This window comes from Choloepus didactylus, chromosome 13, assembly GCF_015220235.1.
Source record: "Choloepus didactylus isolate mChoDid1 chromosome 13, mChoDid1.pri, whole genome shotgun sequence".
Taxonomy (NCBI): domain Eukaryota; kingdom Metazoa; phylum Chordata; class Mammalia; order Pilosa; family Megalonychidae; genus Choloepus; species Choloepus didactylus.
The window spans coordinates 84,181,418-84,197,227 of NC_051319.1; the positions used below are offsets into that span (position 1 = coordinate 84,181,418).

The 15,810-nt window shown below is 37.1% G+C and overlaps 1 protein-coding gene across 3 annotated transcripts in view; it reads left to right on the top strand.

Moving 5' to 3' along the window:
• The window catches only part of CYSTM1 (cysteine rich transmembrane module containing 1), a 103,061-nt gene that overhangs the window by 18,644 nt on the left and 68,607 nt on the right, over positions 1-15,810 (top strand). The window lies entirely within an intron of this gene.

The following is a 15,810-nucleotide window of genomic DNA, read 5'->3' on the forward strand; positions in this document are numbered from 1 at the left end:
TCTCAATATATTTACTGATTTCCCTTGCAGTTTCTTCTTTGGCCCACTGATTGTTTAAGAGCGTGGTGTTTAACCTCCATAAATTTGTGTATCCATAAATTTGTGCATTTTCATCCATTCAGTTTTAACCTATTTATGTCTTTGAATTTAAGGTGAGTCTCTGGTAGACAGCATATAATTGGGTTATGCTTTTTAAAAATCCATTCTATAGTCTCTGTCTTTTGACTGAAGAGTTTAATCCCTTTTACATTTAAAGTAATCACTGATAATCACTGACTTTCATTAATTTTGCCATTTTACTATTTGTTTTTTGTAAATCTTACATCTTTTTTACCCCTTAATTATTCCATTACTGCCTACTCTTGTCTTTAGTTGATCTTTTATAGTGAACCATTTAGAGTCCCTTATTTCCTCCTGTTAATATTCTTCAGATATTTTCTTTGTGGTTACCATGGGGCTTAATTTTAATGTCATAAATCTATAATATTCTCTTTTGATTTGATGCCAATTTAACTTCAGTAGCATACACAGACTATTAACTGTACTCCTCTGTTCTCCCACCTTTGTTGTCGTCATCATAAATTGCATCTTGATCCATTTTGTGTGCAAAACTATAGATGTAACTTGTGTTTCTATGCACTTGCACTTTAAATTCTGTAAGAAGTAAAAAGTAGAGTTACATACCAAAAATACAATAGTACTGGTGTTTATAATTACCCATGTAGTTACCTTTACTAGAGATCTTTATTTCTTTATTCAGCTTCGAACTACTGTCTAGTATCCTTTCCTTTCAATCTGAAGAACTCTCTTTAGCATTGCTTATAGGGCAGGTTTAATGGTGAAGAATTACCTCAGCTTTTGGTTATCCAGTAGTGTTTTAATCTTTATTATTATTTGGCTTAACAACAGTAATTTCTTGACTCATAGTTTCAAAGGCTAAAAGACTTCCTTCCTCTCCAGGATCAGTAGTGTTCTGGCTGGCCAGCAGTCCTTGGATTCCTTGGGTTTCCCATCACATGGTGATGTCCTCTCCTTTCTCTTCTGAGTTCCAGCTGACTTCAGGCTTCCAGCTTTCCCTCCACGGCTTTCTCTCTACAAAGCTTCCAGTAATAGGATTAAGAGCCATCCTGATTCAGTTGGCCACACTGTAACGAAAAAAAAAACTCATGAAAAGGTGCTATTTACAATGGGTTCACACCCACAGGAATGGGATTAAGATTAAGAATGTGGTTTTTTCTAATCTCCCTTATTTTTGAAAGACAGTGTCACTATATATAGAATTCTTGGTTGGTAATTATTTTTGGCACATTGAGCTTATTATTCTACTGGTTTCTGATGCAAAATCAGCACTTAATCTTATTGGGCCACCTTGTATATGACATGTTGCTTCCCTCTTGCAGTACCAGGATTCTCTCTTTGTCTTTGGCATTCATCAGTTTGATTATAACGTGTCTCGGTATAGCTCTCTTTGAGTTTCCCCTTTTTGGAGTTTGTTGAGCTTCTTGGATGTGTATAGTCATGTCTGTCATTAAATTGGGGAAGTTTTCAGCCATTATTTCTCAAGTATTTTTCTGCCCCCTTTTTTTCCTTGTGGAATTCCCATAATACATATATTGCTATCTTTGATGTCCCACAGGTCTCATATGCTTTGTTCACTTTTCTTCATTCTTTTTTCTTTCTGATCCTCAGGCTGAATAATTTCAATTTTCTTATCTTCAGGTTCACTTATTCTTCTCCCAGCTCCTCTGCTGTTGAATCATTCTAGGGGGCTTTTTAGCGCAGGTATTGTGGACTTTGGCTCCAGTATTTCTATTAGGGTTCCTTTTTATAATTTCTTTCTCTTTACTGAAATTCTCGTTTTGTTTATATATCATTTTCCTGATATCCTTTAGTTCTTTACTGTGCTTTCCTTTCACTCTTTGAGCATATTTAAAACCACTTATTTAGAGTCTTTGGTATATCCAATGTCTGGTCTTCATTGATGGTTTCTGGTGTTTTATCTTGTTCCTGGGAATGACCCATCATTTCCTTTTTTTTTTTTTTTTTTTTTTTTTGTATGTCTTGTACTCTTTTGTTGCACACTGCACATTTTACTATTTAAATGTGTTAACTCTGGAATTTAGTCCTTGGTGTGTGTGATGGTTAAGTTTATGTGTCAACTTAGCCAGGTTATGGTGTCCAGTTGATTGATCAAGCAAGCACTGGCCTGATTTTTACTGTGAGGATATATCATGGACTTAAATCATCTGTAAGTTGATTGCATCTATGGTTGAGTACATCTACAATCAAGTGAGGAGATTGCCTTCAACAATAAGAGAAATATCCAGTCAGTTGAAGGCTTGAAAAGGAGAAGTGATGATTTCAGTAGTCAGGAGGGAGAATTTTCATCTGTACTTTTCAGCTGTTCTCCTGGGAAATTCATCAAAAATCTTCATCAGAGTTCCTGGCTTATGGCTTGCCCTATGGAATTTGGACTTGCCCATCCTCACAGTCATATGAGCCAATTCCTATAAAAACATCTCATATTATTTACATTATATATTTATATGTTTTCTATCAGTTGTCCTTCTGGGGAACTGTGACTAATACAGGGTGTCTGTTTCTTAAGTTTTTATCCAGTTAGTATCATGATAAATTTCCTTGAATGCTAGGAACTAACAAAACAAACAAAAATGCCTTTCACAGTCCTTGTGTATTATCTCTCCAAGGCTAGAAGAATGCTAAAATATAAATATCAAGTTTAATATTGGAGGGAAGCAAGAATTATTGGTTATAGCCATATTTTCAAATAATTTTGGACCACTCCCGTGAATAATGGGGTATGACTTTTCAGACTTTGCAGCTCCTAATCTAACATCAGGAGAAGTTGAGAATGCTTACATCCTTTGTGTTATCTTAACTTTGGGGATAGTAGCTGAAAACAGTTACCTGAATAGCTTTAGCAAACCATGGTCTAAATAGTTGTAGATTTCTTACTTCCATGTATAACTCATATATTAAAGCAACGTGTAGTCTTTTTTTTTTTTTTTTGATGCTGTGAAAAAAAAATTTATTAACATGGGGAAATACATATGTCCATATACATACATTAAAAAAACATAAATGTATACCTAGATATATACATACATACTGATGTAAACTTGTATTTGCATGGATTATCTGAAATGATATGTAAGAAACCAAAAATGGTAGTTGCATTGGAAATGGGGAACTGGGGAACTGAGGAACAAGGGAAGAAGTGAGGCTTTTTCCTCTATACCCTTTGTATTGTTTGAATCCTTTACAAAATATAAATTATAATGATGATGATGATGATGATAATGATGAAAATAAATAGAGAAGGAGGGAGAGAGAGAGCGAGGAAGGAAGGAAAGAAGGAAGGAAGGAAGGAAGGAAGGGTGGAAGGGAGAGAGGAGGGAGGGAAGGACTTTGTGATAGTGTTAAGAAATTACCAAACAAAATGTGGCTTTCACCCTATATATAACCCAATAAACCAGCTCATGATCTTGATAGTTCTCAAGCACAAGTTTGATCATTGTTATTAAAATTCTCTATAGCTTTATTTTAAATTTTGTTTACTTCATCTGTCAGTTTCTAAAAGAAGTGTATGTATTCACCTACTATAATGCAAATGTACAGTTTCTTACATTTTTAATGATTTCTGCTTTAGGTATTTCAAAACCATGGTTCTCTCAGAGGCCCATGACAGGTACACTTCTTGTTGCACTGAAACTTTTACCAAATGACATATATTGGTTTTTCCCTTGAAAAACTTTTAGCTTTAAATTCTATTTTGCCTAATATTAATGTTACAGTAGCTTTTGTTATCATCATTATTGTTATAAATAATTGCTTAGAGTCTTTACCTATTCATATATTTTCATCTTTCTTGTGTCAGTTTGTTTTATGTATCTCTCATAAAAAACATCTGTTTTGGTATTCCTTTTTTTTTTTTTCTTCAAAACATGATGCCTGTCTTTCTTGATGGTTGTTTTCCTCTAATGTTTCATGATTTAGGGTTGTGAGATCATCTTTTTATTGGCCGTCTCCTTTTAGCCACAGCTCACCTCCCAGGGGCACATCATTCCTTATGGTTTTCACCCACCACGCAGGGATATTTCCCTGCCTCCCAGATTTACAGCTACAGTCTGGGGGCAGATGTCTTTGCTGTCTAATGCTTGGCAGGAACAGTAGAGGGAAGGAAGAGGCTCACCCCCTGGGATGCACGTCCTCACCCGGCTCCTCCTGTTCCCCGTATTGCTGACTTCTGAGGCCATCCTCCCCTCCTCTGTCACCCTTTCCGGCACCTGCTTTGGGCTATGGATTCCTCCTTCAATCTGATCTCATCTAAATTCCAGCTTTCAGAGATTTCTCAACATTTCTGGTCCAGAAGCCATCCCTTCTTGTTACATAGGCTTAATTTTTTTTTTCTGCCGATTCTAAGGGCTTTCTAAACAAACAGTCAGCACCTCTTCATCAGTCCTGGGGTGTAGGCTAACGAGGATTGATCACAACAGCCAGCGCCTTCATGGCCAGGGCCCCCCTCTCCGTTCAGGCCCTTATCTTTATTTGGTCAGTAGCTACTGGATGCAGAACAACATGGCAATACTGGGTAGGAACTATTAGAAAAGAATAAAATGATATTTCTCTCACGTTGTAGGAAAAAATAGAACCTGTTTATGCTTCCCCGAGGTGGGGGTAGAGGTGAAAAAGAGACAGCAGACTGATGAAACATCCATTTTTCTTCTTTTCCACTAAATGGATTATAAGTTGAGCAAATATTTCCTCAGCCTTCCTTGTACCTTCTCCATTGTTACTTTGGTCTCACTGCATGATTTGAGGATGCATGTGTTTGCATTTCTCATTAATGCAACAGGTCTGTTTACTAAATCCTAGAAATCAGTAGTCTGGTTTGAAGAAGTGGCTCCAGCCTTTCTTTTCTGGAGATGGTCTCCTTAAAGCATGGAAATCCATGATGTGCATGTGTGGCTCTGTCATTTCTTTGAAAGTCAACAAACACAGACACAATCCTCTTCCATCTTTGTTGCCAGATGATTCTTGATGATCCATAAATCAGTCTGTCATATAACTTCATTGGAGAAAGGCCATTGACATCCAGAAAACCTCTGTTAGCTGAGAAAGCATGTGGCTGGCATCCGCTTGCTCCTAGGTTGCTTTTCAAAATGTCGTTCTCCAAAATGTCAGTGTCAGCTTTCAACGGTCATCTTCAAAATGTGTCTCTCAGCTGCAGCCAGCAACGTGTAGTCTTTATATCAAATATTCTTTGTGAGAGAGGAAAAGGAAAATAAGACAGTCTCTGAACCTCTTCATTACTCTAGGCTAGGGCTTCTAGGGGTAGATGATACACTGTTCTTTTTATGCCTTCCATGTGCACTTTGAGCCCTTGTTCAGCAAAGGGTCCCATCTGTGAGCTGTGTGTTACTGTGTTCACAAAGAGTCTATTCTAAAGACACAAGTCAAAAATTTTGGTACAAAAGACATGCTCTAATATTTTTATTTGTTGACTATGTAAGGGCAGCTCAGGGTGTGGTAGGACTAGCTAAGAAACAAAAGTTTGTGAACGAGGTAGGAAATGGCTGATAAGATTTGGGAGGTTGTCATCAGAATCAATATTTGGACAAAGTGGAATAACTCCGCAGGTTGTCTCCTTCCAGCCTGCCCCTTAAAGAAAAGCAACTTAGGAAATGGCAACACACAGAGCAAAATAAATTAGAAAATGTAAGCAAGTCATAAAAACAAAGATCTTGTCCATGTTATAGTATCAGGGGTCTCCTGGTGTTCCTTTGTTACTGGGAGCATCACTCACTGCTGTCTTCAAAGAAGTAAATGCCTGTTGTTGCTCTATCTCTTGGGGTTCCCGTGTAAAGTCAGTTGCGCATGTCAGGGAGTGTTCTTCCTGGGTGAAGGCCTACAGTTCTGGAATGCCTGTACTTTTAACTTGGGCTTTGGGGTTTGGATTTGAGATTTTTATATGTATGTGTGGCATGACTCTCCTGACTGGGGGTCATTTGGACCTCTATTTTTGCATACTAGTTTCAGCAGAATTGCAATAAGTCTTCAAAATAACCACTCTCCACCTCCTACCACCTAAAGTGAATTTTAACTTGTCTGTGTAGCCAAACTCCTGGCACTGTACCCAGCATTTGTCATCTGAAACAATAACAGACAAATGGAAAATATTGTTTTTATTAATAACAGTACTAAAGGAGAAGGACAAATCAGGCTCCTGACATGTAGTAGGTACTTAATAAGTTTATTTGAATAAATGAGTGACCTAGTTTTTTTTAGCCCAGCAAACCCCATCCAAATCACAGCTAAATGATGAGTGTAAGAATCTAGAAAAATTGAAGGATCTGGAATATAATATTGATATTGATCAAAAGCAGTGGGTTCTCTGCCTGATACACTCAAATGACCAATTCTGGAGATACCAGGGTTTCAAAGAGATAAAAAGTTTATTGCTAAGCACGAAGCAGGAGATCAGACGGCCTATTGGCCTAAAAAATCTGTCTCCCGAACTGCAGTAACTCCAATAGTTTTGTAGTATCAAAAGATGGGCAGGTTTTAGGATATGAGTACAGTGGCTCAAGATGACAAGATTAGAGATGACCTAATTATTAAGCATGTGCAGATTGATTACATGCTTAGTCACAGACTGTATGTAAGAAAATGGCGGCCTTAATATGATGATGGGTGTGATTTTTAATGCGCTATAGGTCACTTATAGGTTAAAGTTTAAGCTACTGCATATGTCAGGTGGGCCAATTTTGGTTAGATCCAGTTCTGTCTAGCAAGATAGTTTTGGAATTGGGGTGGGTTAGTTCTGGGCTGACTCAAGGCCCTTCATTAATAAACATTAGGGGCTGCCTTTAGTGATCATAAGACTCTTAAAGTTGAAAAACAGGATAAGGGAGTGCAAGTGGGTCAGTCACAAGGTTTTTACAGTCACAAGATAAAGGCTGTATAGTTATATAACCATTATCAGAAATCAAGGCAGCCTGATTACAATTCAGAAATTTCAGATATTTCCCTCTGTCTATTCTAATATACCAGAAAGTAAAAAGGAATACTTATATAATGATTCAGTAATCATAATCATTCCCTAAATCCTAACTTCTCGGTTACAATCTGACCTATTTGCGAAGGTCATATTATGGTCTGCTAATCAGGGAGTTAAACAAAACAAAACTAAACAATATCTAGTTACGATCTTTAGAGTAAGATCTGCTGTCATATCTGTAACATTAAAGACAATTTTATAAGTTACCAAAAAGGATATTTAGAGATAGAAGTTGTAGTATATTAAAGAACTTGGCTGATCTTTGTCCCTGGCTCCTGGGAGGTAACCTCTTTATGCTTGGAATTTCCAAGGATAGTGATACCGGACACTCTTACAGTCTTAAGTGGTGGGTTCTCTGTCCAATCCGTGTAACAGCCAATCCATGATACCAGGATTACAAAGAGAGAAAGAGTTTAATGCTACCTGTGAAGCAGGAGATCAAATGGCCTATCCACCCAAAAATCTGTCTCCCTGAGTTTAAGGAATTCAGGGTTTTTATGGATTTAAACAAGGAGGGGTGGGGTGGTGGAGTTGTTAGCATTACGTTGTAAGTATACACAGGGCTGAAACTAGGCTAGAATAACCATTAAAATAGTAAGTATAAACAAGACTTAGACCAGTCTAGAATAAACGTTACAATAGAAAGTATAAACAGGGCTGAGACCAGGCCACAATAACCATTACAATAGTAAGTATAAAGAAGGATGAGATGAGTTAAGTTTCAGTAATTTTAGGTATTAACTTCTGCCTATTCTACAATATGGAAAGAAAAGCATTGATATAATGATTCAGTCATTTGTTAATTCTTGCAATTGGAGTGGTTTTTGTTATTCTTGGTGGGCCCCAGACCATATCCGGTAGTTTTCACAGCAAGACCAACCACATGATTAGGGGTGGAGGCTTTGAGCCTTGTCCTAGCATCCTGAGTTCCAGGGAGAGGACGGCGACTGGAGATTTAGTTCAGCTACATGGGCATTGATTCAGTCACATGCTTACGTAACGAAACCCTATAAAATCAATGGAGACTGAAGCTTGGAGAGCTTCCATGATGATAATATGCATTGATATGCCAGCAGGGTGATGTGCTCTGACTCCAAGTGGAGAGGACCTCACCATATGTGTCACTTATTTGCATACTTTTCCCCATATTATATCTAATTGTAAGTATAGCACTTTCCTGAGTCTTTCTAGCAAATTATTGAACCTGAGGGGGTGGGAGGAACCCCTCAATTTGTAGCCACTTGGTTAAAAGTGAGGATGGCCTGGGAACCTCTGAACTTCAGACAACAGAAGTGAGGGTAGAAATGGACCAACCCTCTACAAGAGTGGAGAAATGTGCCCTTAACTTGTAGAGGATGTCCTAATTCTAGATAAAGTCTGAATTGTATTGCTGTCGTTGGAAGTTAATGAAGCAGTGATTTTTTGTAGGTGTTTCTTCCTCCTTCCTTTTACTTTTTCTTTTTTTCTTTTTTTCTTTTTTTTTTTGGTTGGAGGCATTATAAATAATACCAATGATTTTTCTCCTTATAAATATCTGGATGTAGAATTATTGGGCTAAAGGAAATTAACATTTATAAGAGTTCTCTTTACAAAGGTGATTTCAATATACAGTTCCACTTACCATTGATCCCCTTTTATCACACCTTGGCCAACATGGGGTGTGATGGTTAAAAAACAAACAGAAAAAACCTTTGCTACTTTGTAATTTGTTAGCTTGCAAATGGAACATTGGTTTGATTTTCATTTTTCCAGTTAATTTAAGGGAAACACAGCATGTGTAACCAGCCCTGGATCACACCAGACTGTTCAGGCTCTTACAGTCTTAGAGATGAGTGACATTTCAGCTCTGACATTTGTAGATCTGGCTGATTCTGGCCCTTTATGATATCTGGCAATTCCTCCAAACCAACCCAAAGAAAGATGGGGTAGCAGTTAGAGGGAAATTTTAGATAAAATGGCTTCTAGGAAAGTCTGAAACTTAGCTTTGGTGGTCTGCTTCAGGGACCACTTTGATATCCTTTCCCCTCATCATCAACCCCTACCTCATCTTTCCATTCTTGGCCTTAGCTAATGACTCCAGACTGGCTGGCTGTAGCCCCCAGGTTGCACTCAGGAAAGGTCTTTCACATTTTTCTTATGCATTGCTACCTTCTCTGACTCCTTATCACCTCTCAGGAATGTCAACCCTCAGCATATTCATAGCAGGTACCTGTCCCAGCTTTCTCCTGGGGCTGTTTCTAAAGGACTCCCAAGAGCTTCCTCACTGTTTAGAACTGGGAATTTTCTTTTTGCCTCTGTCACACACATCTTTCCTGCATGAAAGAGGTGAGACAGGTTGTTAAAAACATCCATAATGACTTGACCTGAAGAAACTGTGGTGTGGAGAGATAGAGCAGCTTTCTTGTCATACAGCTAAATAACAGAGCTGAGAATTTTTTATGTATTTTTTTTTAACCATGGAAATTTGAAACACACAGTGTTAATGAGAATATTATAGTGAATCTCCCTATACCCATCACCCACAAGAGAATTTAAACTCATGTTTGTTTAACTCCAGAGTATTATAGTCTACTGCTAGGAATCCATTTGTATCTAATATTGTACTACCAAAGCACTGAATAAAAAGTTATGCCCATCACATGATTTGTGGAAATTTTCTTTGTTTTTCAAATTGACACTCCCCTCATTCCATGTTAATCCATGGGTCACTGTATAATTAATGAATAAGCAGAGTAAGTAGTGTGATGCCATATTAAAATTAACTTATTTTTATTTAAGGAATACATGTCTGTAATTTAAAAAGTCAAATGGTGCTTCAAGAAAAACAGTTGTTCCCTGACCCAAACTTCTTTACTCCAGGACAGTTCTCATAGGCAACCACAGTCAGTTTTTCTAGCCATGTCTTAAGCTATTTACCTTCATAATTCCAAATAATATACTGCAGCTGCTGTTTCTTGAGTCATCAGTTTATTAGCTACTGCTTTGAGATGTAGCACTTTTATAGCACCACTTCTTCTTCCAATTCCCCCAATATAGTTTGATCATTTTTTTTGTTTTCAATACTTTTATATCATGACTTAATAAAATTATTTACTGCTGAGCCAAGTTGTGTACTATGATTACATTTCCTTTCTTGTACATGTTTTTGTGTTCACCGGAGTTAATAATTGCCGTTTTTTCCCATTTGCTTAGATTGTTTTATTTGAATTTTATTTTTATTTGAATTCATTGATACAACCTTGACACCTTTTCCTATTCCTATACCCCAGAAGCATTTCCATGCTTTTAGTGGTTTCATTTTTCTCCATATTTCTGAATAATATGATTATATGCCTGCTTCTTAGACATTATTTATTGACTTCTTGCTATGGAAAATGAGGATTTAGCTCCCTTTCAACCTTCTACCTTATATCCCTGTCTTCCCTAATCCTCCTCATATAGTCATATTTTTTGGTTAGACCAACCTAACTTTTGTGATTCACAGCTGAGTCATTTAATAGTATACTGTGATTATAATACCTTTCTTATGTACTCCCTAATTATTTTTTGTTTGTTTGTTTGCATAGTTCTTTGTGTACCTATCACCATTTCCTGCAGACTCTCCCATCAAGTTGTAGAACCTCTCGTAATTCTACTTTCCACCTGTCAGGGGTATCAGGTAATACCCTGCATTATTCTCTTTTAGAGCTCCTGATCTTGTCCAGTCTGGGGTTTTTGTTCTCAGGCTGCTGTGAAGCTGTCAGTCTGGCATTTCCCTTCTTCTTCTCTTCTCCTTCATCTTGGGAATTTTCTTCCCTTATTGTTGGAGCCCTTTCATCTTTTAAGATGTCTTTATTTTATTCTCATACTTGATCAACAGTTGGGCTGATAAAGGTTAAAAATCTTTCCCTCAGAATTTTGAAGATATTGTTCTATGATGTCAGGTTTCAAGTGTTGATGTTGAAGTTTCTGAACATTTCTGTAACCGGTGCTTTTTCCTGTCTGCAAGCTTTTAAGTAATCTTTGCTTTAGTAATCTTTGCTTTGCTTGGTGTTGTGAAATTTCACAAGAGTTTTTTTGTTGTGGGTCGTTTTATTCTTTGGGATGAGCTTTTCAGTTGGGAAGCTAAAACTTTCAGTTATGGGGTATTTCTTTGGATTATTTCTTTCTCACTATTTTCTCTCCTGCCCCTACCCTGAAACTCCTTAAATTGGACATGGATCTCCTGGATGAAGCCTCTGATTTTGGGGGTGGAAGCAGGGGGCAGTCTTTCCTCATTTCATTTTTCTTTTGTGTGTTTGTGTTCTCTATTTTCCGGGAGATTTACTTTATCTCTAACCTTTTTACTAAAATTTTAATTTATTTGTGTATCTGTTTATCTATATATAGATAGGTGGACCAAAAAAATAAAATTTTATCTAAGTTTCTGTTTCTTATTCATGAGATGGCCATAGTAATACTAATTTCCTGGGGTTTTTGAAAGGATTACATGAGAAAATAAAGGAAGAACTCATAGCACATAGTAGTTGCTCAACAGATGTCTTCTTCCTCTGTTAGCCAAATGAGAAGGGTCAGAGAAGTAAAGTACCATCTTTCTTCCTTTACGATACAGATAAGTAGGTGTTAGAGGTCTCAGGATCTCATCACATCTCTTGACATCACTCTCCTAACCAAGAGAGAGAAATCAGCTGGGAAAACATGTATTTCCCACTAGTTGTGTGTCTTTCCTTGTGGAGTGAGTGCCACTATTGTAATACTCCTCACCTCTCTCCAATTTCTCATTTATTTCTCACTTTGGCTGATGGAGTGACATTTGTGGGTAATTTTAGAGTATTTTTACTATCATATTTTTAATTTCCAATAACTACTGATTGTTCTCTTCCTTTTTTTAGCATCTGCTTTTTGTTTCATGGCTCCATTATCTTCTAGGTTTTTGTTTTTAATTTTTCCCACTTGCTTTGCCTTTGTTACTTCTGAGCTGTTTTTTCTTTTCCATGTTTTATATTTTGGCCTGTTTTTTTTGTTCTGGAGGCAGTCCTCAAAAGTCTGACAGTCCTTGTCAGTCCACTCATTTATATATGAGGCAATAAAAAGTCAATTAGAAGTTCTCTGTACATGGAGAGGCCTTGACAACTCTGGGCTTTACTTTGGGTTGACTGAAGTCATTTCTTTGACGCCACTCACGTATTAGTTTGTGTAGTTTTGTTTTTTCTATTGGGATTGTTCCGTCTTTCCAGAGAAAAATTCTCCACTGTACTGCCTACGGGGATTATGTCAGGTGACCAGTTATCCTGTAATTGCAAATAATAGCTTTGAAAATTATTGTTCTTTCCCGCATCTCTAACTGCAATGAGGTCTTCTGTAGTATTTCCATGGACCACTTTCCCAAAGAATAGTTTCTGTTCTTCTCATTGTATGATTGAATCACTGTATGGTTGAATGACTGCTAATCCTGTGACTTTGAGCATGTCTTGGATGGTATCGTAGGCTAGCAGTGTTTGCAGTATAGTCCCTTAATGGATCTTGGCTGCTGCACTGTTTTAGCTGTCCCTTTTGGAGCTTTGATTTGTCTTAGTGTCACATTTTCTGCTCACGTTTTTTTTTTTTTTTTTTTAATATTTTTTAATTGTGGTAAAATATATTTAACATAAAAATCAGTTTGACCATTTTAAGTGGATAATTCTTTGCCATTAAGTATTTTGACAATACTGTGCAACTTTAGCCACTATCTGTTTCCAGGCTATTTTCATAATCTCAAACCAAAACTCATACTCATTTAGCAAAAACTCCACATTCCCTCTCTTCCCCCACCCCTGGTAACCACTATTCTGCTTTCTGTATCTATGAATTTGCTTATTCTAAGTATTTCATATGAGAAATCATAAATATTTGTCTGGCTTATTTCACTTAACATAATGTCTTCAAGGTCCGTCCATGTTGTAGCATGGATTAGCACTTCATTTCTTTTTACGGCTCAATATTCAACCATACAGTGATTTAATCATACAATGAGAAGAGCAGAAACTATTCTTTGGGAAAGTGGTCCATGGAAATACTACAGAAGACCTCATTGCAGTAGATCCATTGTATGGATATACCACATTTTGTCTCTCCATCTGTTGGTAGATGCTTGGATTGTTTCCACCTTTTGGCGAATTTGATGAACCTTGATGTACAAATATCTGTCCAAGTCCCTGCTTTGAGTTCTTTTGGCTGTATATCTTGGGAGTGGAATTGTTGTGTTATATGGTAATTCTGTGTTTAACTTTCTGAGGAACCACCAAACTGTTTTACATAGTCACTGCATCATAAAAATTCCCATCAACAATGTACAAGTTTTCCTATTTTTCCGCATCTTCACCAACACTTGTTATTTTCATTTTTTTTTTTAATAATAGCTATCCCAGTGGGTGTGAAGTGGGATTGTCTTTTTGTTGTTGAGTTATAGGAGTTTAATTTTATACATTTGCCTGTTAAGTCACATAAGAGGTGAAAAAAACAGATACAAACCAAAATAATACAGGATTTTATGTATATACTTACCTTTACCTATGTAGTTACTTTTTTCAGTGTTATTTATTTCTTCTTAGGACTTTGTGTTACTATCTAGTGTCCTTTTATTTCGGCCTGAAGGACTCCATTAGCATTTCTTGTAGGGCAGGTCTTTTAGTAATGAATTCTTTCAGCTTTTGTTTATCTGTAAATGTCTTTTATGTAAATGTAATTTATCTGTAAATGTAATTTCTCCTTTATTTTTGAAAGATAAGTTTTTTTCATTGATGCTTTCATTCATTCATTTACTTATTCACATTCTTGAACTCTTACTATGTAAAAAGGGCTCACGAAGTTCTAAGTAAGTACAATCCATGCCCTCAAGGAATTTACAGTCAAGGAGGAGCATAAGAGAAATACCCAAATAACTTAGATACAGAAGATAATGAGGGATATAAGAGTGGAACAGACAATGAATTCTGGGGATTCTCATGATGGAGAGTCAAGGGAGATTCCAAGAGTCAGAGGTGTGCCATACAGGATGGGTCGGGTTTTACCAGGGGGAAGTGAGAGGTCTTTTAGGAAGCCACATATACCAGTAAATGGAGGGGTGAATTACGCAGCTTGATTGGGAAACAGTGATGAACCTGTTTGGCTGCAGCACAGAGTTGTGGTGGGAGAACTTTAGAAAATAAAGCTGGTTAGAGCCAAACTTTGGAGAGCCCTGAATAGTAAGAAGTCCGGGGATTTTGTTCATTTTGTTTTTGAATAAATGGTAATAGGGAGTCACTGGTAGCATTAAAACGTGCTCACATCTCTTTTGCCTTCTCCTCCAGCTAGGCCCTATCTTTCTCTTCACTTGAAAGATAATTTTGCCAGATATAAGAATTCTTGGTTGACACTTTTTTTCCTTTAAGGACTTTAATTAAATATGACATCCCACTGTCTCTGGCCTCCATAGTTTCTAATAAGAAATATACCATTAGTCTTATCTGGGATCCCTTGTTTGTAACAAGTCGCTTCTTGTTGCTTTCAAAATCCTCTCTGGATTTTGACAATTTTGCTTTAAGGTATCTTGGTGTAGATCTCCAAGAGTCTAGCCTGCTTGGAATTCATTGAGCTTCCTGGATGTATATACATATCTTTCATCAGAGTTGGGAAATTTGGGGCCATTATTTCTTCAAATACTTTTACTGCCCCTTTCTCTCTCTTGTCCTTCTGGGACTCCAGTGGTGTGTATATTGGTATGCTTGATGGTTTTTCACAGGTCATACAGGTTGTATTCATTTTTCTTCATTTTTTTTTTTTTTCTGCTTCTCACACTGGATAGTATCAGTTGACTTCATGTTCACTTATCCATTCTTCCTGTTCATATCTGCTGTTGGATCCATTTAATGAGTTTCTCATTTCAATTACTGTACTTTATAGCACCAGAATTCCAGATTCCTTTTTATAATTTCCATCTCTTTATTTTGTTCAGACGTTTTTATAATTTCCTTTAGTTCTTTGTATATGGATTCCTTTAGCTCATTGAACATAATTAAGACAGTTGATTTAAAGTCTTGACTAATAGTTCCAGTGTATGAGTTTACTTTGGTTTGCTTCTGTACCAACTTGGGAACAACTGATTTCCACTGGGTGAAGTCCTGCTTTTTATTTGCCAGCTCTAGGATCTTTGATCTTAGCACAGATGTTCTTTCTGTGATTTTTGCTGTTCTCTTACTGGGATATCTTTCCTGCTTTGAGAAAACTGAAAGTCAATCCAGATTTTTATCCCTCTAAGATGATTTTCTAGGATACACAGGGAGGAGAGGGTCATGGCAGCTGGAGCATCTGTGTGCTTTATGCTCTTTCTAAGTGCCTCTGTGACTAGAATAATACATGTGATTTTTACCCCCTAGACATTAAGTGATTCCTCAGGCAAGGGAAAAAGGTACACACTAAAAATGAGAAGAAAATGTGATTGAGGGAAAAGGGGGAGGACATACACACACACATACACACACTTGGGAGAGAGTTTTGAGGTTCCTCAGGGAAAGAATTCCTTGGGATAATGAGAAATAGATGCAAACTGATGGATCAAGAAAAGTCATGATACATTGAGGTCTGAAGTTGTAGTGGTTCTACATATTCTTTTTCCCTCCTCAATGTTCTTGGAAGAACAATGTCTGCAGAGAAGTATAGGCTCAGACCCTGCTAGATGGAGAATGGTCACTGCTACAGGGTCTTGTTGGATTGAGGATGTTAAACGACAGTTT